A 550-nucleotide genomic window follows, 5' to 3' on the forward strand; every position below is an offset into this window, starting at 1 on the left:
TGTACCAAATCTCTCCATTCAAGAGACATTTTCACAAACTAGATTATTTTCATCCTGAACAACCTCCAGGCGGCCTAGAGAAACAACACCATTACTACAAGAGGAACCAGAGGAAGAGAGTTTTGAAAAAAATCAGGCAAAAAAGCCAACTTAACACAAATGTCCTGCTCTGACTAGTACCACCAGGCAGCACAGACAACACACCACATATGATGCAAGTCCATGAAAAAGTGCCGTACCAGACCTCACCCATTCACACTATCTCCAGCTCCATTTCATATGGACAAACATGAAACATCATCATTATTATTATAAGACCCTGGGATGGTCTGAACATTGACAATAATGTGGATTTTCAAATTCTGCAGACAATGATTGGATTCAAGTTGTGACTGAAGCCAACAGACAAACTAAATGTTTCAAACGTTCAGTAAATACCAGCATAGCTTGATTTATAAGAGTAGAATATGATGTGTTAAATCATACCAGCCAGGTGGAACTTTACACACATTATATAAAGCTGCAGCAGACAAGAAGGAAGGAAACTCCA

The sequence above is a fragment of the Sebastes fasciatus genome, chromosome 18 (genome assembly GCF_043250625.1).
Source record: "Sebastes fasciatus isolate fSebFas1 chromosome 18, fSebFas1.pri, whole genome shotgun sequence".
Taxonomy (NCBI): Eukaryota; Metazoa; Chordata; class Actinopteri; order Perciformes; family Sebastidae; genus Sebastes; species Sebastes fasciatus.